This window comes from Canis lupus, chromosome 12 (assembly GCF_003254725.2).
Source record: "Canis lupus dingo isolate Sandy chromosome 12, ASM325472v2, whole genome shotgun sequence".
NCBI classification, from domain to species: domain Eukaryota; kingdom Metazoa; phylum Chordata; class Mammalia; order Carnivora; family Canidae; genus Canis; species Canis lupus.
The window spans coordinates 64,326,480-64,349,762 of record NC_064254.1 but is presented as its reverse complement, the minus strand read 5'-3'; the positions used below and the strand labels follow the sequence as shown (position 1 = coordinate 64,349,762).

The 23,283-nt window shown below is 44.9% G+C and overlaps 3 long non-coding RNA genes across 5 annotated transcripts; 2 read left to right on the top strand and 1 right to left on the bottom strand.

The window, feature by feature from the left end:
* The first annotated feature begins 772 nt into the window (after positions 1–772).
* On the top strand, positions 773–13,408 carry LOC125752267 (uncharacterized). The gene is made up of 3 exons (XR_007401341.1): positions 773–1,076; positions 12,735–12,891; positions 13,136–13,408. It is a non-coding gene; the product is annotated as an uncharacterized LOC125752267 (long non-coding RNA).
* On the bottom strand, positions 12,233–13,850 carry LOC112658572 (uncharacterized). Its single transcript, XR_003135799.3, has 2 exons — positions 13,531–13,850; positions 12,233–12,602 (listed from the first exon to the last, which is right to left on the bottom strand). It is a non-coding gene; the product is annotated as an uncharacterized LOC112658572 (long non-coding RNA).
* LOC112658573 (uncharacterized) lies at positions 13,848–22,602 on the top strand. 3 transcript variants are annotated; one of them, XR_003135802.3, is made up of 4 exons: positions 13,876–13,958; positions 17,800–18,024; positions 18,566–18,854; positions 21,883–22,602. It is a non-coding gene; the product is annotated as an uncharacterized LOC112658573 (long non-coding RNA). The 3 variants fall into 3 exon arrangements; XR_003135801.3 differs by having other exon boundaries at positions 17,800–18,032; XR_003135800.3 differs by lacking the exon at positions 17,800–18,024 and having other exon boundaries at positions 13,848–13,958.
* Positions 22,603–23,283: the final 681 nt, after the last annotated feature.

Below are 23,283 nucleotides of genomic sequence, written 5' to 3'. Positions count from 1 at the left end.
CACAAAGGGGGCCTTGAAGAATAAATGGTTTTGGAGCTGATGCCATCCCATGCGGGCCCCCGGGGGTGCTGGGAAGCAGGCACGGGAGATGCCCAAAGCAAAGGAACCAGCCTTGAGCCAACTCCATGGGCGGGGTAAAAAAAAAAAAAAAAAAAAAAAATCACAGCTCCCCGTCAGGGTTGGGCCTTGCCAGACGCTGGTGAAGTTCATTTCTTTCAATAAATCCAGCAGCTTCCCCTTTGATAAATACTGTCAAGGCTGGAACATGTGGTGCTAACAAAATATGGTTTTAATTTGGGGCCCACTGCGCTCGTGGTTAAATACTGTGCGTGTGTACACAAAAGCAGACTCACAGCAAGCCAAGTTAATATGCCTGGGCTGAAAATGGCTAGGCCCAGGAGGATTCGGTTATACAGATTTCGCTGCCCTGAAAGGCAACCTAATCACCGTCATCAATTTTAATGCTCGCAGACTTCTTGGGGAACGTAGAGGCTCTCAAAGTTCAGCCCATTTGTGCGTTTGGATCCGGTGCCCAAGCAGCACGCATTTGTTTTCCTGCTATGTTCTGCCTGCTTTAGCGTCATGTGTTGTTTGACGTTCAGAAAATAACACCCTGTTTCAATCAACAACTCAACAGTGCGTTAAAGCTTGATGGCCCATAGCTTTGTGGCCAAGGGAGGTGGGGGGCTGAGGGGGTGGATGGAGAGGGGTGGGGGGAGGCCGAGTGGGGAGAGGAAATGGGAATCACAGTCCAGCAACAGACCGGGTCTTGTTCTGGAGCGTGGAGGGGGGATTTGTTCCTGGGAACACAGACACCCTCAGTGTTTTTGTCAATCCGTGTGTGTCAGTCTCGGACCAGCTCAGTGAAAGAAGGGAACTGGCTAAACGAGTTTCGGTCTGGCCTGGGAGGTGGCCACTTGCTGGTAACTGGACCTGCAGCCCGTCGTGAATAATGAAGTCGGCCCCGTCCCGAGTGTAGGTCACAGGCACTGCACCAAGGCAATGGCTCAGCAAACCGAAGATGACAGCACCTGGCCAGTAATCTTAGCAGGGAAACAAACAAAGCTGAGAATGAGGTCAGTGACAGGTGTGTCCTGGGCGCAGTGGGACACAGAGAAAGTGACACAAGCGGGTGGTGGGAGAGCAGGAAGGAGGAAGACTCGAGGAAGAACCAACCAGAATATCTCTACCCTTCCAAAGACCAGCTCACCAGGAAGGTGGAAGTGAGGGAAGTGACCTGAGTCGTTTTCACAAAGGGGGCAAGGGATGCTCTGATTACCTGGAAAGACTAGGAAGGTATCAGGAAGGGAACACAGGTATGAAAAGAGCCGATAGGAGTTCTTTCCAGAAGCACCTGCCAGGTTGCATCTTAAAATTAAGTCCCAGGCTTGCTTTCTTTTTACTATTCCATGTAACTGGAGTGACTCAAGAAGCCGAAATGCTGTGAGCGACCCCTCCAGAGTCAGTCACGGGTTATTGTGGGAACTTCTATTTTTCTTTTTTAAAGATTTATTTATTTATTCATTAGAGACAGAGAGACAGAGACACAGGCAGAAGGAGAAGCAGGCTCCATGCAGGGAGCCTAACATGGGACTCGATCCCCGGACCTGGGGTCACACTCTGGGCCGAAGGCAGACACTCAACTGCTGAGCCACCCAGAGGTCCCTATCGTGGGAACTTCTAAGGGAGGGCAGCTTTGTGGGACTCTAAACTTTGAATATCCACACTCATTTTAATTTTTCTATGTGTGGTAAAAGTGAGGTGTGCTTACTGTAGAAAACTGTAGGGTCCTAAAAAGTGCACACGTTTTTGAAAATCGGAAGGAGTTTTCTCAATTACTGGGGGAAGGCTTTCAGGGCGCGATCTTAGAATGATGGGGTGCAAGTCAGAAGATGCTTAGGAGCAACCAATGAGGACTGAATGGATTGAGAGATCCCAAGGTATTTCCCAGTGGTGTCTGGGGTTCCCCCAAGTTTTCTTGGGTTTTCTGGATGGGGGGCGGGGTAGGGGGAGGTGAGACTGCTGGGTGGTTTGGAGCTGTGGGGAAAGCCGGTCAGGCGCTGTCCAAGCCACGCGAACATTCGGAAGCATTGCTGCACTACGGATTGTCTTCTTTTTTCCTTGGATTTCTCCCTCACTAAAGGAAGAGATTGAAGGAGGGCCTGGCAATTTATCTGGAAAAAGAATTCAGACCTCTAATGGTATAGAGATTGTGTGCCATTAGAAAGGGTGGGGACAGGAAGGTTTGTTACCAAGCATTCATCACAGTGATGAAATGCTATAGGGACAAGAGGTCAGTGGGCATTTAACCCACACCAGATTTAGCAAGTGGAACAAGCCTCTCATTGGAGGCCTGGATTCCACATTAAAAGCCATTCTCCACCTGATACCTTTTTAAGATACCGCTGTGGTATCTGAATTTCATGGACTTCAGTCTTTGCAGGTCCCTAAGCGCGCCAACCATGAAGCAATGATACAGCACAGCACCTGCTTCCAGCAGCCCTGAGCCCCAGGGCTAAGTGGGAAAAAGAGGAAGCTTTTCCTTTTCAGCCTCCCTACCTCTCTCTAGTTGGTGACTTTTTAACTCCTTCCATGTACTTTGTTCCTGTATCTTCCAATAACCACCCCGGTAGGCCTCTGTTGTTTCTGCACCAGTGTGTGTCTGCCCTTCCAGTGCATAAGAGCCCAGATATTTATCAGGGGGATTGCTCCACCGTCCACTCTCAGTCCCGGATATTTGGGGGGGGGGGTTACCCCTCTCTTACTCTCAGTCTATGAGGAGCTGGTGAAACATCCTTCTGCCTGTGGGGTGGAACAGGTGAGCCACGCTTAGGCCAATCATTTCTTTCTATTTCATGGCCATGCGGTTGTTCCAGACATGGGCACTGTGATCCAGGCAGCACCTAGGAGACACAGCACGATTTTCATGGCTATTTCTGGGAATTTTGGGGAAATAAGCTCTCCCTTTCTCCTCTGTACTGGATACCCGAGAGGATGCAGGCTGGACGTGGCTACCATCCTCTTGCAGTCCCAGGAAGCTGGGATTAATTCTGACAATGCGGTAGGCAGGTCTGAAAGCTGGGAATAAAAACAAAAAGCAAAAAAAAAAACAAAAGCAGGAAAACCTCTGTTCTGTCGACACTATATGAGCCCTAAACCCAGCTCTGCCTGGAATTAGCCCTACTATGGAATTTTAACCTATCCTTGTCTATAAATTCTTCTGCTTCGGGCAAAATTGTGGCAGGTTTTTGGCCACTTGCAGTCAGAAGACAGATATGGGCCAGGAACTTCTTGTTCTTTCTCACTAACCCCTGTCAAAACCTGCTTTCGGAAAAGGATTGTCTGTTCTAAATTATGAATGATGGCTAATGCTTCAAAGTATGATTCCTTCAAGAGAATTTTCAGTTTTCAGCACTGGTTCAGCAAAATCGATCCCCTTCTGATGCAAAGAGACATGGGAGCGTGTGTACAAGGCAAGAATAGCCAAGTTTTCCCACCAAAACTCAGTATTTTAATGTCTAATTTTGGTCCTTCAGGTCAGTTCCGACTTCTGACAATGGCAGAGTTAATTGTCTCTGACTAAACTTTCTGCCAAAGACAATGATAAATTCTGGACCCCAGACAAAATCATAACAACAAAATCTGTTTTAAGGTCCAGGAGAGCCAGCACAATGGTTTGGTTCTGCAGCTGAAACCATCTCTGAAGAAGATAGGAACCCTGAAAAAAGGGAATGACACTGAGCGAGATTCAAGGTGATGGAATGTTTCCTCTGACAGGACTAGGCACTTCCCATTGTGCTAGGAGACAGAGCCCAAGAAGAAAGTGGCAATTCCACTGAGCTGAAGACTTAGAGGTTGGAGTTTGGGGCTTCTACAGCAGTTTGGAATTGGGGAGGGGGAAATCCCAGAAAGGAGGGAGCCTCAGAGGGAGAGCTTTCAAACTGTGATAGAGACTTCCAACAAATCCTTGGCTAACTTCTGATCTGTGCCCATGCGAGGGAGGCAGGAGGACCCCAAGGAGGGCAGAAGGCTGAAAGAGCAGTTGCCTTGTGTGGGGAGATGGAGGTCAGGGTTCGGTCAGAGAGGTATGCCACTGGGAACACAGAGGGGCACACCGTGGGAGTGAGGGCTACTTCCCAACACTAGAGTCTATGCCCTAGGAATAAAGGCAAGGCCAAAATAGGCCAGTCCTAATAATGCCTAAAACCAACTTTCCACAGTGACATTGTTCAATATGGTATCCTCTGGGTACATGCGGCCTTTGGAATCTAATTAAACTTAAATAAAATTTAAAATATAGCTCCCCATGGGGAGCCTGAGTGGTTCAGTCCGTTAAGCATCTGACTCTTGGTTTCAGCTCAGGTCATGATCTCATGGGTGGTGAGATCCCTCTGCCTATGTCTCTGCCTCCCTCTCATGAATCAATAAATAAAATCTTATAAAACAAAAGAACCAACAAGAAAATATGAGCATGGTAGGTGAAGAGAGGGGAAATTTTCGAAGAGACATAGAAACTTTAAAAAAGAACCAAATGGAAATCCTGGAACTGAAAAATACAATATCTGAAATTGAAAACTCATTGGCTAGAAGTTAATAGCACAATGAACACAAAATATAAAATTATTAGTAAACACAAAATGACCTTGAAGACAAGTCAATGGATATTATCCAAATGGAGAAGGGGAAAAAAGATGAAAAGAAAAAAGAACAGGGCCTCAGGAACTTGTGGGATAGTATCAAGCAATCTCATACACATGTAAGTGGAGTCCCAGAAAGAGAGGAGAAGCAGAGTGAGGTAGAAAATGTATTTGAAGAAATAATTGGCTGGAAATGTTTCCAATTGGATAAAAAACCAGTAATCTCAGCAAACCTCAAGTTTCAGCCATTTAAGTATTTTTGACCCCAACCCAGTAGGAGAACTTCTTTGACCCCAAATAAAATACAGATGAACTTCTACAGATACAACAGGGCCTAGAGCAAGGATACAAATATTCAGAGGAGGCACTGATGCTGACAAAATTCCAGAGGTCTCTTCCCACATTTTTGCTGACTCCAGAAAACAATTCCAGGGTACACTTTTCCTACCTAATGATCTGACATTCCTCTTCCAGTCCCCCCTGAGATGGGGTCCCCACATAGTTTGAAAGACTCAGGTTGACTTGACCGTAGCTTAAATTCAGCTTGAAGGACATGTTGTATTTAAATGGAGAATAATAGTGCTTTCTGAGAGCTAGAGAAAATGGGGTAGGGTGGGGAAGAAACACGAGAAGGATAGCCCAAAGTCCAAATAGTCCCATATTAGGAATCAGGTTGAGTGAGTAGAATGGAGAAAAGATTGACAGAAATTACCCCCAGTGGCTCACATATTTCTGCTGGGCCCTCCTTGGTTACATGAGGCAGGAACCTATGAGAACTTGTAGCACCTGGGATGTTTTCCGTGGCTAATAATAATAATAGTAATAATAATAATAATAATAATAGCATATTGTACCAACTTGAGTTAAATATAAAGACATTTGTTATCTCACAAGATTCTGGAGGAGGGGTGGACTTCAGGGCTGGTGGATTCAGCAGCTCAGTGATGTCAACAAGGACACACATTCTCTCCTTTCCTGTTCTGCTCTCCTCCACAAAGGTTTTCTCTTAAGGTTGCTTCCCTTTGGGTCTTAAGAAGGCTGCTAGGGCATAGGGCTATGTGCATAGACCTGTTCATATCCAGAGGAAGAAAGCAAAAGCAAGAAAACTCTTCCCCCAAGCAAAGAATATAATTCCCTTACTTTAGTCCGACTCGGCCAGCTTTGGTTGTACCCTTAAGGAAATATGTATTTATCTTCGACTCCAGCAGTAAGATTTTAGAACAGATATGTGGAGGGTACCATTAAGGCTAAGTTTCCAGCCAGGCCCTAAGAGAGGCCTCTGATATCAGGGAGGTTCTGGAGTTACAGATCTCGAGAATTTAGGAGTAAATCGCCCATAGCAACAGTAAATTACATTTTTGTCTGTGTTACCGAAGAGCAAACCGATGAGCCCACTGATTGAAACTCTGTGTGATGGCCTGCGCCAGGGGGCTTTCTCTAGCGTCAGACGTTTCTCCAGCACCTCAAGATGAAGTCTGATAGGCAGCAAGGGCGTGCTGTTGGAGACCGTTTCTAAGCCTTTTAGGTGATGGATGATGATAATCATAGTGCCGATAATAAAGCCAATCCCCGCACAGCACACATCCAGAAATTATTGAGGGCTCTCGCAACAGCAACAACAAAATCCAAAACAGTAATAACAAGATGAAATGGAAGAGAGAGCACCGAACTGAAAATCACATGGAGAGTTCTGATGGAAGCTATCCAAATGGTAATACGCTCTCATGTGATTATTCTCAGTCATCTTGCTGGGTAGAGAAATGAGTCTGCTAAGTATATTTTTCACAGGTAACGGATTTGCCTTATAAGCTGGCCTAGCCACTATGGTGCATGACCATAAGTCACAGGGACCGAGAAAAATAATAACAAACACTTGTGATGTTTGTCAAGATGAGGTCACATGTCTCATTCTATGTATTAGTGAGAAAACCACAATGAAAGGGAGAAGACTGGGAAGGTGAGAGGGGAGATTGGCAAATTCAGGTCTACTCTTCATATACTGACCTTGGTTTTACTTAACGATGCCTGAAGCATTTGCTTAGCCACCCGAGGTGCAACTAAAAAATTGGGAAAGTTTAGTTCCATGTCCTCTCTTGTATTACTACCAGACATTGGTTACACTGTCACCCATCTGGTGATCTTAGAGACACCTGGCTGCCCAATACCCCCATCTGTTGTCCAGAGAATGGGTAAAGGCAGAGGGTGGATACCCAAGCAGAAGTGAAGCTGGGGAGGAACAGCACAGAGAAATCACTGGAGGGCAAGCCTAAGGCCCAGGCCGAAAGATGTGGTGAGAGGCAGACACAGAAAACCATCCGGAGAACACTGGCCTAAAGCAATCCCTGGTGGGAGGATTCTTTCTAGACCATGGTGTTTGGCAAACCAGGAACTAAGGACACAAAGGAAAAAATCATGCCAGACTAAGCAAATAGCAGCTGGCCCCAAAGAAGCCCAAGGACAGTCCTGAGCATGGAGAAAATACTGCTGGTTAGGCATTGTTCTTTAGAGCCAGAACACACACGACAGAGGGTCACCACTGAAAATGAAGGACAATTAGAGTTGGCATGGGTGTATGTCTCTGAAGAGCAGGAATAATGCTTTCTGGACACAGACACTCATTTTGAAATCTTTCTAATGACAGGGGCACCTGGGTGGCTCAGTTGGTTAAGCGTGTGACTCTTGATTTCGGCTCACATTATGATCTCGGGGTCCTGAGATCAAGCTCCGTGTCAGGCTCTGTGCTGAGCATGGAGCCTGCTTGAGACTCTCTGCAGTAGCATCTCAATCATTCAAATCATCAGTGGTCATAGCATGGGATGAAGAGTAAGTGGAGGACAAGCCACTGGAAGATCAAGATGCTGTGGCACTTAGTTGTTCTGTCAAAGGTAGTGATTTTAAAGATTGTGGAATTACCTAAAGTCTATGATGGCCTACAGTTATGTAGGCTGACATTCTTTAAGCTCTCATAATATAGAACCATGGTTGATACAGAGTGGTGGCCGTGTCACCTGGGACCATCAATGTCAACTGGGAACATGTTAGAAATGGAAATCTTGAATTTCACCCCGAATTTATAGAATCAGGACTGGGAGCTGAGCCCTGGGAATTTGAGCTTTCAAAAATGAATTTGACACACATTAAAGTTTGGGAACCACTGCTGTAAAGCAAAATTTAATGTGCTTATGAATCACCTAGGGATCTTGTTAAGATGCAGATTCTGACTTGGCAGGTCTAGGATAGGGATGAAAGTCTAATGTGCTCCCAGGTGATGCAAATTACACTTTGAGTAGCAAGGCTCTAAGAGTGGAAGGAGTCTAGAGGCTCAGGGAAATGGGAATGTTAGAATGAGTCAATTACTCCAACATGTTCAACTATCACCTACCCAAATGCTCTATGAAGATATGAAGAGCATTTCGTCAAGGCAGTAAAAAAAAAAAAAAAAAAAAAAAATCATTGGTATGGGAGGCATCAGGCATTGAAGAGCTCTGACATGTCTCTCTGAAGGTCAGAGGTAGCAGTGCTGATATCATAATGGAATTGGCTTCCCCGGGCTCAGGGGGACTGTGAGACACAAGGAAGATGCAATTACCTGAGTAAACCACAGGGATGGAGAGATAGAGTGTTTCATATGCAGGGATCTGTGGCAATGGCAAACTGATCACTAAACTCCTAGAAATGAACAGGAAGGGCAGTTTACTAAGTCACTTCTTCACATATACAGGGAGAGACCTTCCAGCTTGGGTTACCATAGTGGGAATACATGGCCTCTTATCCAGTTGCCAGACCTAAGCCAGCTCACAGACCCAGAACACTTTTAGAAAGGACCCTGCAGGTTCTCTCAAACCTAGTGGGACCAGTGACCATTTATTAGGGGCGACTGGGTACTGGGTACTGGTACTGGAAATTATCCAGCTTTTTGAGCTTATGCTGATCCCTAGACCAGGAATGCCATCTGGGTCCACTTTCTAACTAAGGGCTATGGAGATCAGATAACAGAGCCTTGACTTGAATTCATCTGACAAGGGATTCAATGAGACTACAGCCCAATATGTCTCCATTCTAGAAGTACAGTTCCAGGAGATACCCTCAATTGTTGGTAGAATCCCCATGTTGGTAGAAGGACTGAGTAGAAGCCCCTGGCATGAGCCACCACCGCCCTGACAAATGATAAATATCCCATCCCAAATAGCAAACCTAAAGCAATATTTTATTCCTGTCTCCATTGGAAAATCCCCAAAGTATCCCTTTCCAGCTTCCCTCCTACTTTTGAGTCTCTGCATTTCTTCCTCATCACTCTTCCCAGGATACTCCTCTCCCTCCCAATCCTCCCCTCTGTGTCCTATTCCACTGCAGATTATTCCCCTTTCTACACCCTTCTGCTCCTCTCTGGGGGTCCTTTGCTTTGCTGCCTTCTCAGACACCTGCATCTCCCTAGAACACTTCTTTGCCCCCAGTTTGCTTGAGGAGACACTGCTCATACTATAAGGCAGTTGGCTAACTCTCATTATTGGCTTATTTAATCTCTCCTTACCATGAAACAACAAATACTAGGGGTGCCTGGGTGGCTCAGTTGGTGAAGCTACCAACTCTTGGTTTCAGCTCAGGACGTGATCTCAGGGTTGTGAGATGGAGTCCCCTGTCGGGCTCTGTGTTCAGTGGGGAGTCTGCTTGAAGAGTCTCTCCCTCTGTCCCTTCCTACCATGCTTGCCCAAGCCTGCGCACACGCATGAGCATGTGCTCTCCCTCTCTCTCAAATAAATAAATCTTTTAAAAAACCCAAACACCGATATGCTTAAATCACAGAATGTTTGTTGTAAAGGACTGCAACAACATAGGAGTGTACAGACCAAAACTTAACTCTTTTCCCATCCTCTTCTTCAGAGGTAACCAGTATTAAATTTTCTATTTATTTGCATATACACACAAGGTGATATATGGCTTTGTTTATCACAAACAGAATACCGTTCCTATTATTTTGTCACATACTTTTCTCACTCCACAGGTATCATAAACCTTATATTATACCATGTAGATTTACCTTATATCTTCTAAAATTAAACTTTCTATTTGGAGATAATGGTAGATTCACATGCAGTTGTAAGAAATGATAGAGATCTCATGTACTTTTTTCCAGGGTTTCCCCATTGGTAACACCTTGCTAAATTATTGTACAGTGGGTATCACAACTAGGGTATTAATATTGATACAATCCATCAGGCTTATTCAGATTTGCCCGGTTTCACTTGAACTCATCTGCGCGTGAGTGTATGTTGGTTCTAAGTAATTTTATCACCTGTATAGGTTCCTGTGTGTACTATCACAGTCAAGATACAGGGCAGCTCCATCATTATGCGGATCCCTTGGGTTTCCCACACCCACCTCCTTCTTGCCCCTTCCCTAACCCCTAATTCTTAACAACCACTCATCTGTTCTCCATTTCTATACTTTTGTTATTTCAGAAATGTATTTATGCAATCATATAGTTTACAACCTTTTGGCACTGGCTCTTTCATTCAGCATAACTCTGGGGAGTCATCCAAGTTGTTGTGTGTATCAACTTTTTATTGCCGAGTAGTATTCAATGGTAGGGATGTGCCACAATTTGTTTAACCCCTCAACCATCGAAGGACATTTGGATTGGATTGTTTCTAGTTTTTAGCCATTTATGAATAAAGTTGTTATGAACATTCCTGCACAGTTTTTTAATAGAAATATAGGCTTCTATTTCTCTGGGATGAATGCCCAAGAGTATAATTACTGGGTCATATGGTAATTGCATGTTTAGGGAAAATGAGCACACTCATATTCTATGGATTTAAATGTAAAACGGAAGAATATTTTAGAAGAACATTTGGTAGTATTTATCATTTTTAGTTTTTTTTTTAATTTTATTTATTTATTCATGAGAGAGAGAGAGAGAGAGAGAGAGAGAGGCAGACACACAGGCAGAGGGAGAAGCAGGCTCCATGCAGGGAGCCTGACGTGGGACTCGATCCCGAGCCTCCAGGATCACGCCCTCGGCTGCAGGTGGTGCTAAACCGCTGAGCCACCCGGGCTGCCCGTATTTATCATTTTTAAATGCATATTAATTTTAACTCAATTTTGCTTCTAGGAACCTGTCTTCTAGAAATATTTGTGTGTTTGCTAAAAGATATAGGTACCAGGATGCTCACTGCAGCATTTTTGCATTGGGAGAAAATTTAGAACAACCAAAATAGCTGTATAATAGCGTATGTTATAACTCTTTTTATCTTCTTGCTGTCGAGTTGTGTACAAACTGCTAGATTTTAATTTGAAAATCCTTCTGTAGGAATTAGAATGCAAGCATTTTTTTCCATAGGATTTTTTGATTATTTGTATTTCTTATTCTAGGTCTAATTATCATGGGTTTTTTGGTACAAAATACACATTTGAGGGTTGCTCTTTTATTGATTTTTAGGCATTTGTATACAGTTGATATTGTGGGTAGTAACCCTTTAGCTGACCTTTGCAACATAGAACTTTCTGTGTAATCAAATCTGCCACATTTTCCTTTATGGTTTCTTGTCATGTTTTGGAATAGGTTTCCTACCTTCCTTCCTGGTTTCGCTCCTATTTTATTAGAGTAATGGTATACATATGAGTTTGTAAGTAGCCTCAAGTCCTTTTTGAAAGAGGCAAGGAATACACAGATCCCATAAATAAATAAAAATGTTGTGTGAGACACAGGAGATTATTTTTATCTATTCATAACTGTCATGTTTCTTGACAAATATAATTCTTGCCATGCTGTGTATATTTTAAAGTGATGCCGGAAGGAGTAATTATACCATAACTTTAAAGGATTATGAACACCTAAGGGAAAGGTGCTGTTTAAACAGGCTGCTAATAATGTGTTTGTACATTTTTCAAACTGTTCAAATTACATGTACGACTATCAGCAGCATGGCCTTCTCGGAGAAGGACAGAGAATGGGAGGAGGTCAAGAATATTATTCCAGGAGAGGTTGTGTAGGCAAGGAAGTAATTTATCTTGCTATGGACAGAATGAAGAGCTCACCACCCAGCAATTTGTAATTGATCACAATTAGGTTGCCTAGTGGTGGGGTGCAAAATGAAGGGAAGTATTTGGTCAAAAGATTAGCACAAATATGAGAGTGTTTAGTCAGATCCAAAATTTAAGTTGGTTTAGGGACAAGAAAAATGAAGCCATTCGGAAGAATCCAAAATGAAACAAAGTAAATGAAAATGGAGATTCAGTCCACATGTTGCGGGCTGATGTTTCCTTGGAAGGAGCGGTTAAGAATTTTTGATCCTTAAAGCAACCTCATATTAAAGTAGTTTAACTAATTTAGACATGTTTGACACTACCACAAAGAAAATAAATTATATTGGGCTCTACCCTGATGGCTAAAAAGCCAATTCACTGAAATGGAAGGATGTTGGAGGTACTCACATTGTGTAATCGGTACAGTATGTCAGTCCTAGTGGTCTGGTTAACCAAATGAAGGCACATTTAGTGAAATTCGGTATAATTTTTTCCTAGAACTACCCCACTTGATTACAGCAAAATAGGTTCTACTAATCACAGGCTGCATAAATTGGAGATGGGGATGGTTTGGGGAACAGAGATGCTTTTATTATATCATTTGGTCTTCTGTGGCACACGAGGGAAGATGTGTCAGCAAGGCTAACATGAGTCCTTTCTTTATTTAGGAATCCGCTTAAGATGATCATGGGACTTGAACAAGCATCAGTGCTCATCTAGTTAACTCCCTTCATATTCCAGAAAAAAGAAAAAGAAGAATAAAGGGTGTGACTTGCCTAAAGTCATGTAGTGAGTTCATGACACAACTCGATTATACTGGGTCTTCTGATATGTAAATTAGTATTCTTTCCACTGTAGGAAAAGGCGTGCTTCATAAGTCCAGGCTCAAGAGGACCTCTGGCCCAATTTCATGTAACTTGGATGTTTTCACAGTCTTTCCTAGATATAAAGTTACATTGGATTAATTCCATTGAACAACTGGAGGAATAAAGAAGGAATCCAGAAACTAGGCTCTGAACTTAGTTTCAGAGGTGAGGGCTTTAGTTTTTGTTTTTGTTTTTTTCTTTCCAGAACTGACTTTGATTCTAGATGAGAATCAAGATGTGGCCACCCATTGTGAAGAAGCCAGGTCACCTGCCCCTGCTCCCCCTCACTCTCTTTTGCTGGTGGCTTTGTAGTTTGGAGCCATGCACAATGAGCTGAAGTCCCAGGGAACTCTGAGCTGGAGGTAGGAGCATCACCAAAGAGGAGTAAAATGTGCCTAAATATAAACTGAGCATTTACAGATGTAAAATCTGCAATTTTCTTTATGTAATTTGGAGCCTGTAACTTTTCCCCCTCAAATCTCACAGCTTCTTAAGCCCCCGAGAAGCTCACAGGCCCTGGGCACTAAGCTGTGGGGCCTGAGGAACAGAAGACCCAGAAAGGAGTGCCATCCCTCTGCTGTAATCTTCTTTCTTTCATTTCCACAGTATCCCCTCTGCCTCCCGACCCTACCCAGGGCTCCCTCAGGTTTGATGGCACTGCAAGGAGAGTGACTCTGACTGGCCAAAAATGACAAATTAGGGAATTTGGAGTCACATGATCTCTTCTATTTCAAATCCATTTGAGGGCACCTGGGTGGCTCAGTGGTTGAGCATCTTCCTTTGGCTCAGGTCGTGATCCCGGGGTCCTGGAATCAAGTCCCACATCGGCCTCCCTGCATGAGACCTACTTCTCCCTCTGCCTGTGTCTCTGCCTCTCTCTCTCTCATGAATAAATAAATAAAATCTTAAAAAAAAACCCACAAAAATCCAAATTCATTTGAAAGCAGATTAACAACTCAGCTAGGTTTTATAGTCCTGTCAAATTCCCTTTCCTTGCTTACCCAATAGGATCAGGCCAGTTTTCTTTCATCTCCTCTAGTATCAACATGCTAGTGTGAATGTAATACTGTTGAAGACAGGACTGTAGTGAACATGTGGTGTTTCTTCGGCTACTTAATATCCATTCCACCTTCCAGATGGCTATGATTTCTTTTAGGAAATTGCCTCCTCCATGTGTATGTAGTCTTAGTGGGGTATAAATCCAGGGGCCTACTCCCCACCATGGAAGTTCTTGCAGAGACCAGATTCCACCTCTCCCAGCCTTGAGGGTGGACCTTTGGTCTAAGTTCAAACAATCAGATAGACTCTTCTGGAACTTAGAACCTTGAACGAGTGACACTGAGGTCTGAATTGCCTGTTCCTGACCTTCTAGATTCTCTTCAGTTCCTGCTCATCTCTAGGCCTGGCCCTTGACTCTCCTGTCGATTCTGTGAGTACCCTGATATCTTTCTGTACATTCCCACTTGATTCTATTAGCTCAAACTGGTTCCTGTTGCTTGTAACCAAGAATCCTGGTATAAGATCCCTTCCTAAAAAAAAAAAAAAAAAAAAAAAGATCCCTTCCTGAAGCACCATCACACATGGGCCTGCGGTGTTATCTATAAGTCTAGTCTGTCCAGAATATTCTCTTGAATTGGCCTAAACTAGCTCTTTCCTCCACTGGTGACAGCCCATAGGGTTGGCTTTCTTTTAGCAGGTACTGATAGAAAATACTCCTAAGTTTTCTATCCCTTACAGTTTCTTGTTATCAAAACAAATATACAAATGAAACTCATGTAAAATAGTACGATCACTCAGGAAATCTGCTCGAGTTTCTAATAAAATTAAATATATACCTACACTTTGACCTAGCAGTTTTACCTCTAGGTATATATTCAAGAGAAATTAGTGTTCACAAAAACTTGTACAAGAATGTTCATGGCACCTTTATTCATAAAAGCCAGAAACTGGACACAATGCAGGTGTCCATCAACAGAAAAATGAATAAAGAAATTGTAGTATATTCATACAAGAATACCAAGCACCAAAAAAATTTAAAAAAAAGAATACCAAGCACAAATAGAAAAGAATGACTCATACATGCAACAACATGTATGAATCTCAAAAAACTTATATTCAACCAATGAAACCAGAATCCCTATGACTCCATTTATATGAAGCTTGAGAACAGGAAGAAATAATCTATGGTAATAAGAGCAGTGGTTACCTTTTGGAGAATATTGTCTAGGAAGAGGCACACAGAGCCTTCTGAAGTACCAGGATTTATTTAATCTCATGGTAGGTATGTGGGTGTATACGTACATAAAAATTCGTTAAGCTGTACACTTAAATTTGTGAACTTTATTGGGTGCATGTTATACTTCAATAAAAATGATAAAAAGAAAAGATAATATGATTATATGGACATCAACAGTTCTATAATTTAAATACATTTTGTTAATTCTGTGCTCCATCGAATTAGATTTAAACCCCAATTCCCCCCCCCCAAAAAAAACCCCAATCCCATAGTTGATGTTGAGAATGGTTTGAAAAACTTTTGTATTTTTCCCTTCCACTCTTTGTTTATATCAAGGTAATAGGAAGCTAATGTGTTTCCCCTTCCAGGAGTATTTTTATGTTCAAAGGAAAACCATTGGGAGAAAGTAATAATTAACACAAAGGAATGACTGGCTTAATGGTGGGCTTTCAGGCATCAGTAGAGGAGGTATTTCAGGTCAAGGGAGGGTCAAGAGAATCTCCCAGAGTATTCCACACTGAATGGGTAGAAATGAGCAGTAAACTAATAGACATTTCTGCTGATCCACTGGTGTGGCCAATAGCCTTTGGTGTTCCAGTCCTTGGATGGAAAAATCAGCCTACTTGTTTCCAGCAGATAAGAGGAGTTTGTCTCCTGTTGCTGGTCATTTCCTCCAAAGCTGAGGGAGGAGAGGTTTTGTGGGCAGCTTTCTCTCCACATGGAGAAGAGAACAGAAAGCAGGAAATAGAAAGGCCAGGATAGAGGATGCGAAGTGAGGGTGAAAACGGAAAAGCACAGGAGAGAGCGCGTATGGGCAGCACCCGTGAAGAACAGAGGGAAGACACAGCCGGGGAGACAAGGGGGAAACCAGCAGAAAGTAAAATGAAAACAGAGACAGTGCAAGTGAAGGAGACCCCTCTCTGCTTGAGCCCTGCAGCCTGAGTCCCCTCGCCCCTCCTGGAACAGCTGGGCGGGATGAGTGGCCTCCCGACTCCGTTCTTGCACTTCCCAAGCTTTCCACCCTCTCCACTGTGCCTAGAATGGCATGGTGGTTTTCTTAAAACTTCATGAGATCACATGAGTCCCCAGCATAAACCGGTTTAATAGCTCAATAGTAGCTCCTGTGAAAGTCCAAGTTCCTTAATGTGGCCTACAAGAGCCTTTCATGACTTGTCCTTGCCTGCTCCTCAGCGTCATCCATTTTGTGACTAATGGGTGAATATGTTCAGTGAATTTTATTTAGACCATAGGTCCCCTTACCTGTGGGTTTGCTTTCCACTGGTTCAGTTCCACGAGGCCAACAAAGGTTGGGGAGCAGAGGATCCTCCTTCTGACATCTTGTCCTTAGCTCAGTAGTAGCCCAATGCTACATCCCGGTGTCTACACCTCTCACCTCACTTCATCTCATCATGTAGGCATTTTTATCATCCATCACAAGAAGAAGGGTGAGTACAGAACAATAAGATATTTTGAGAGAGACCACATTCACAGAACTTGTATTACGGTATATTGTCATCATTGTCCTATTTCATTATCAGTTAGTGTTAATCTCTTACTGGGCCTAATTTATAAATTAAACTTTATCATAGGCAGGTATATATAGAGAAAAACAGTGTAGATGGGGTTTGGTACTCTGCAGTTTCAGGCATCCACTGGGGGTCCTGGAACGTATGCCGCATGGGGAAGGGGGACTGCTGTAACCCTATTCATGGAATCTGCCTGTCCAGTTGCACTTTAATCAGTACTCTAAAAGGGTACTGATTGTATTTACACAACCCAGCTCCAGGAGAACACTGTGAATGAGTACCTGTCCTTGCCGCAGGAGCCCAGCCAGGACTCGATTCCTCCAATCACTACTACCTGCACCCTTACCTGTTGACCAGGGGCAGGAAGTTGGCATTAATTAGTTGAGATGTGAATAAAGGGAGTTCACCATTACCTATGACTCCCATCAAGGACCCTGGTTCTGACAGAGAAAGCTCTCTCTCCTGCTGTCTAAATCCTGGCTACCCTTCCAGACTCACCTCAAACACCACATCTATTATATCCACTTGGGCTCAGAAATAAAGCTTTCTGGTATTTTGGCAGTAGCTATGGCTTGTAGGAAGAGGGCAGACCTCGGGACCAGAAGCTGATAGGCCTTGGGATGGTAACAGGAGGGGCAAGGGGTGCTGGTGGTCCAAGGTCCAGTCTTCAGGGGCCCACAGTGAACGGGCTTAGTTCTACAAGCATCAGTCAGTAGCCTAGAGGGTCCAGACTCCTGCTGGGCCATAGGAGCCGGCAATCCTGGGGACACGGAACTGTGATTTGGGTGCCCGAGGGAAGGGGTGAGCTTGGGCAAGACAGGATGTCAGGGCCTCAGCCTGGATCAGGCAAGTGGGTCAGATCCCAGTCCTGCAGACTGAGTTGGTCCACCAGGGAGAGCTCAGAGAAGGTGGAAATGCTGTGGGTCTCAGGGGTTAACATCCCAGTGGATGCCACAGCAGAGAACTATCAACAAACTATTGATTCCCACCTGACCAGCTGCTAGTCCGTCCCCCACCCCCCCCCACTAGAGCCCGAGAATGGCTGAGCTTGAGGGTGAAAGGTGTTGCGAGCAGCAGCTGTCCCGGGCCCAGGGAGGCAGGGGCTGCTCGGCCCTCTTCCCACCGTCACCGTGATGTTCCCTGGCCCCTCTCCCCACCTTGTGTTTTCCTCCTGTAAATAACCCCTGCAGCAGGTAGCAGAGGGCCAGGCACACACAGTAAATAAGGATAAGTTGGATCAAGTTGCATTTAGCTCCTTGGCCGTTGAGGCCTTGGTGTGCACTAGGCTGGCCTTTTCCAGATTTTTTTTTTAATACCACTGAGCAGGACCCCTCTTCCTCGGTACGTGGTGAAATGGAGAAGCAGGGACTCTCCCTTCTCCCGGGTGAGTAGCTGGGACTTGGAGGAAACAGAGGGTATTAATAAGTCCATCGTTTCCCACACTCTGCCTTCCTCTGGCCCTCAGCAAAAGTGATCTGTTCCTTCTTCCCTTCCATCCCCGACATCAGTGGAACACTTGATCTGGTTGCCATGGAGACCAGCCACCGACTTCAGAGTGCCTGTTTATTAAAGATGAAAGTAATGTATGCCTGGCTGATCTGAGCAGCTGTCAGAGACTCGGCTGTTAGCAGAGGAAGTCACTAATTTCGAGGCATAATCACTCATCTAAGAGAGAGAGAGAGAGAGAGAGAGAGACACGGCCCCCCTTCATCTTCTGCATGGAGCTAGGCTATGTATGTGGGTAAGGTCTGCCCCAGCAGGCGTTTCTTGCTCTTTCTTTCTTTCTTTCTTTCTTTCTTTCTTTCTTTCTTTCTTTCTTTCTTCCCCTTTTTTTGGTTGTTTATTTTATGACTAATATGCTAACTGCACTTCTTTTCTCCCTTATTTCCTACTGAAAATATATAGTCTTTCAGTTGTGTGATAGATTAATTCAGCTTCGTGGGCAGGCCCAGGAAACCCAAACCCTCTCATGACGTCGTTTCCTTTGGAAAGTGTGTTCTGGATTCCAAGCCACCTACTTACAAATGAGGTTGTCTGTTTATTCATTCAACAGTCTCCACCAGGTGTGCAAGAGGGAAGGAGGTGGTGCTGAGCCACACAGAGAGCAGACTTGATGTATTTTGTGTGTGTGCTTCTGCAGGTGGGAGAAGCAGGCACCTTCCGAGGGAGGCCGTAAATTAGCAGAGAGGTGGGGGGTCTCCCATCTTTCAGCCAAATGAGCTGTGTGATCTTCAGGAAATGAGTCCCTTTCTTTTTTCTTTTGGCTCTTTTCAGTCATTCAGTGATAAAATCCACGAACAGATCTGAATCCCAAGATTCATGATTTTGATTCACCAAGTGCTCTCGGAAACCAACTGTGCAAACTGGGTTAGTCACCGCTGGGTTGTGAGGAGGGCAGTGGGCACTGCAGTGTTCCAGAAGGAACAGACCAAGCAGGGGGCCTGTGGGGCAGGCAAGAGACGACTGGGAGCTGATTCCCCCCAACACCTCCATCTCATCACAGAGCAGCCAACTCGCTCGTCCTTTCTGCCCTCAGTTACCTCATCTGAAAGAGAAGCGACAAGTAAGCTGATTCTTTCCAATTCTAATTAGTCTTTTAGTGTATAGACACTCAAGTGCAGACTCCATGAACACAAAGGGCTCCTGACACTGGACAGTTGAACAGGGTTAACCCCGGGTCTAGGTCACTGTTAACCAAGTACAATCTGGAGCTCTGGTCAAAGTTGGCTCAGGCCAAGGCAGGTGCTTGTTTCTGATTCTTGGCATCAGTGTGAAAGCACATACGTGGTGGTCTGGGCAGGAGCTCTCATCCCATTTCTCCTGAGCTGCCTGAGTGTTTGGGGACGAAGATGGAGCATGAAGCTTGAGCATAGAAGTGGGTATCATCAGTGCCTTTAGAACGTGGTACAGCCAGAGCCCAGATCAGCCTGGGCTCTGGAAAGGCAGCTTCTGGGTAGGCAGGCTTCAGAACTGCCACCAGCCATCCCCTGGAAGCTTTTATTCCTCACCTGCTCCATACCTAGGGTAGGCAAAGCAGCCCCCTCATGTCACTGTCATGCCTCCTCCTTTCCATGAGCTCTTCCTAAAACCATTTTCTCCCTGAAGGACATGCACAGGTCATAGGTTTACACGTTTCATTGAAGAAAATTCAAATCCCACTTATGAGATGCCAACATAGGTCATAACTTAATCCTTGTCATAAACACACATTTAAAAAAATTTTATACCAATTGTATAAAACAGTAGAGGAAGGCAAGAGTAACTCATTCATTCATCCATCCGTTTAGCAATTACTTATTGCAGGCACTTACTATGGATGGTGGATTTATGAGATAAACCTGCCCTCAAGGAGTATACACTTATTTTTCTTAAAACCTGCTTTATCGAGGTATAATTTCTATACAATACTTTCACTCATCTTATGCGTACAGCTTGATGCATTTTGACAATCGCAATCAAGATGCAGAGCATTCCCATGGTCCCAAAAAGTTTGTTTGGCTGTTTTGCAGTCAATCCTCTCCTCCTCTCCAACCCCAACCAACCAACGATAAGCTTTCTCTCATTTTACTTGTGCCGTTTCTAAGTCAAATCAGGGACATACCTTTTGGTAGCCAATATAGCTTAAAAAAATAAATAGACATTTAGTGAATGAGGCAAGAGCTTTGACAGGGGACACATAGACCATGCTGTTGGAACACCTAAGTGATAGGACTTCTACGCTGAGGTCTGAAGGATGCATAGCACTGTGTCAGGCGAGCAGGAATGAGAGTATGTAAGGAGTGTTCCAAACTGTGGGAAGGAGGAGAAGACTGCAAGGCAAGTTTGTCTGGGTCCCAAATGTTTCCGTAGGCAGGGGTGGAATATGGAGAGGTTAAGAGTGGCAAGTCAAGAATCTGAAGAGATAAACCCATTCAAACAAAGAAGGTCCTTATAAGCCTTGTTTGCCCTTATTCCAAGGCAATAGGGAGCCATGGAAGGATGCTAGCAGGAAAGCGGGGGCATCCAATTTGCAGTTTAGAAGGATCACTCTCCCTGCACATAGGAAGCGTAGAGGGCAAGGCGGAGGCAGAGATCTGAATGAGAGGCTGGTGCGGCATCCAGGTGAGAGGTGCTAGCAAGCAGGACTAGGGAAGGCAGGTGCTGGGAATGAAGAGAAGTAGATAAATATCGGAGAGATCTGGGAGGCGGAAATAAAGGGACTGAGTGAGTCATTGGAAGTGGGGAGAGTGAGCGAGAAGGACATTAGGGAGGATTTCTCGGTTTGGAGCTTGGGTGACTGTAGGGAAGGGGGTTGCATTTGCTGAGACAGAGAACACCTTCGGTGGCCAGGGGTGGAGGGGCTGGGCGAGGAGACAGGGTGCTGTGCTTTGGATGCATCTCCTTTGGGGGCATCCAGGAAGGTGTCAGCAGTCAGGGCCGTGAGTCTCGAGCCTGGAGATCCATCCACACTGAGCCCACTCTTCCCCACTCTCTGTAAACTAGCTTCTGGATTCTTCCATAGAACTGACCTACTGAGGACTGAAGGATCTATCCTATCAAGAGGAATATTGTTTTCTTACGAGTAGGATTTGCCCCTTGCATAGTTAGGTAAAGGGAGATTTGTTCCCTCGTTACAAACCTTGGCAAAAGTGGGAAAAACTGGAAAGTAACTTTCAGTGAGCTTTCTCCTCTTCTCGTTCCCAGTACAGCCCATCGGGCAGCACCAGAGTATATCTTGTAGGTGGAGAAAGAGATGTGGAGTGATGTGAGCACACTGGGACTGTGCAGACCTAAGCTTTCTAATCCTAAATCCCCCGGGAGTCTGGATGTTACACGTTCCAGGCCATGATGCTGATAGATTATATTTGGTCGCATCAATAAAATGAAGCCTGTAGACACGTTTCAATAAACAGAATCTACAAGTGTATTAAACTGTCAAAGGAAAATCCTTTTAGGGCACCTGGTGGCTCAGTCGGTTAAGCATTTGCCTTTGGCTCAGGTCGTGATCTCAGGGTCCTGGGATCCAGCCCGGGTCCGGGCCCCTGCTCAGCGGGGAGTCCGCTTCTCCCTCTCCCTCTGCCCCCCACCTCCCCTCTCATGCTCTAAATAAATAAAATCTTTTTTTTTTTTTAAAGAAAAACCTTTTCTTTTGCAAACTCCTCTCCTTTTTCAAACTGAGAGATATTAAGGAAACTTGTTTCAACTTTGTTGTTTGCTTTGTTAAAGGAAGACCAACCAGAGGAACCCAATCCTGGGTGCCACCAGGCGGCTGGAAATAGGGCAACATACCATCATGGGGGCAGAGCCATACGGAGGGAAAACCATCTAGTTGTGGTTTGAGGCCTAGGGAAGCCACGATCTTTTAAGAAACTCATAGAAATTCCAACTGAGAGAAAATTAGAATGGAATTCTGTAAGCAATTGCTGCCTTTTACAGAATTCACAGTCTACAATGTAGGACCCCGAGGGTGCCCAGTTGGCTCCCATTGGTGGAGCCCGCGACTCTTGATCTGGGGGTTGTGGGTGTGAGCCCCACATTGGCTGTAGAGATTACTTACAAATGAAATGTGAGATAGAAAAGAAAAGAAAATGTAACAGCCCATTCTTTGTCAGTTCTCCTAGATGTTTGGTGTGAGTGAGCCCTGGATCCACGGCGCACAGGCCAGGCTCGTCCTGCCTTCCTTTCCTCGCCACAGAGGGAAATGAATCCTAGATCCACTACTCCCAAATGCAGATACTGTTTCCTCTCGTCCCAACAAGGCAACCTTGATGTCATCGGGCAGATGTCATTAGTCAGCTTATCAAAGCCTCACGTGGGACTACCCTTCAGTGAGCTGTGCTTTCCAAGGACCTCACGCCATCCCCATAACCGGGGGATGAAAAGGACCACTCCATCGCCCGCATAAAACTATGAATCACGAGCACTCCTCTTGCCTGCCTGAGAACTCTGGCATCTTCTACATTTGATTCTTTTTTTCCCTCTGCTTTCATTTTGGGCTGATGCTCACAGCCAGGCCTCATGGCTGTTTATCAGCTGTTCAAGGCTGTTTAGAAAGATTTCTGCTTTCATTTATAACCTAAGTCCCATGCTTCTTGCCTCCGCTGCTGGATTTTCTGAAGGGGTTATGTCAAAGGAAATTCAACACCCACTTTTCTCATGATTCTCTCCTCAGCTTGCTAGCTCATCAGAAGGCCAATGCTATTTGATACTTCAGAAGATTATTTTCCCTGTGAGGTGATGTGCCGAGGGAAGGGGAGCTGGCCCCAGCGTCAGGTGACTGAGTTTTGTTCCCATTTCTACTGTTGACTCAATAAATGTCCTTGGGCAAGTCATTGAGCCTTTTCGTGCTGTGGTCCCTGGGGATGAAATCTGCCAAATGCATCGTGTGAATTTGAACTTTCATGCCCTCCGGGATAAAAATAGGAGGGGGCCAGGTGTCCATGTGGCCCCAAACTGATGGGAGGAGGAGGACCACGGGACCTCAAAAATGTCCTTGAGCTGCAAACTCTGTAACAGTGTCAGGCCACACCCCCTCGGGCATTTGTCCAGTTGCCTGTGGGGTCAGTTCTGGCAGTTGAATTTTTCCAGAAAAAAAGAAGGTGCTGCATTAACCACCTGGACTTGTATTTTCTGTCCGCAACATACCCCTATGCCATTGTGTTTCTCCTGCCATGAGTCTCACCACTGACTATTATTACTCGTCTGACTACTTGCCTCCTGACTGGAAGCTTCTTGAGGGAGAGGATCATGTCTCCCTCATGCAACACTGTACCTTCACTGTGGAGCATGTGCCTGGCAAACAGAAGTTGTACCAAAAGTATTTGCTAAATGGATGAATGAATGAATGGGTGCCATCTGGCCTCAATAACATCCCGTTTCTGTATCACTGAGGCCACCTCCTCCTGGCCAAGAACATGGTGGGATCAGATTATCCCCAATCTCTCCACAGCCCCTCTGGGGTCTGATAATGAAAGGTCTGAGACCAAATGCTGTCACATGTACATTATTTATTA